Below are 579 nucleotides of genomic sequence, written 5' to 3' on the forward strand. Positions count from 1 at the left end.
ATTATGGCTATTACTATTATTAATTAGTTATCTATTGCAAATGATAATTTATCTCCGCTATCGCGAATGTTATAAGTTATATTTAAATATGGTTTTTTTTAACTTACAATTATCAGGGGGCTGTACCGTAAACGCGCTTTAACGAAATGGCGCATAGCGGACCAAAGACGAGCCCTCCTTTCGAAATATAAAACATGTTTTTAATATACATGGGCTCAAGCAGCATATTTGTACACTGCTGCATACTCGTATATGCCACACGGGGAAATTCGCACGTGCCCAACAGCACAGAATCGTATTAAATCGTAAGCGATTATATATATACACTTCCTTTTTTGAAACGCCAAAATATTATATGTGATCGACTGAATTTTTTTACTCGTCCCTCGTGTCGTACCTTCTTGCGCTAAATTTTATCCAGTTCTTTCCATGCGTTTCTTCATCCGAGGCAAGATGCAATTCATTGATGATTATCATTACGAATTAGTGATATTATAATAATGATCAATATCCGAATCTTCGGCATTCTTTTTTTTTTTTTTTTTTTTTTTTTTTTTTTTTTTTTTTTTTTTTTTTTTT

This window comes from Apis dorsata, unplaced genomic scaffold (assembly GCF_000469605.1).
Source record: "Apis dorsata unplaced genomic scaffold, Apis dorsata 1.3 scaffold_29, whole genome shotgun sequence".
NCBI classification, from domain to species: domain Eukaryota; kingdom Metazoa; phylum Arthropoda; class Insecta; order Hymenoptera; family Apidae; genus Apis; species Apis dorsata.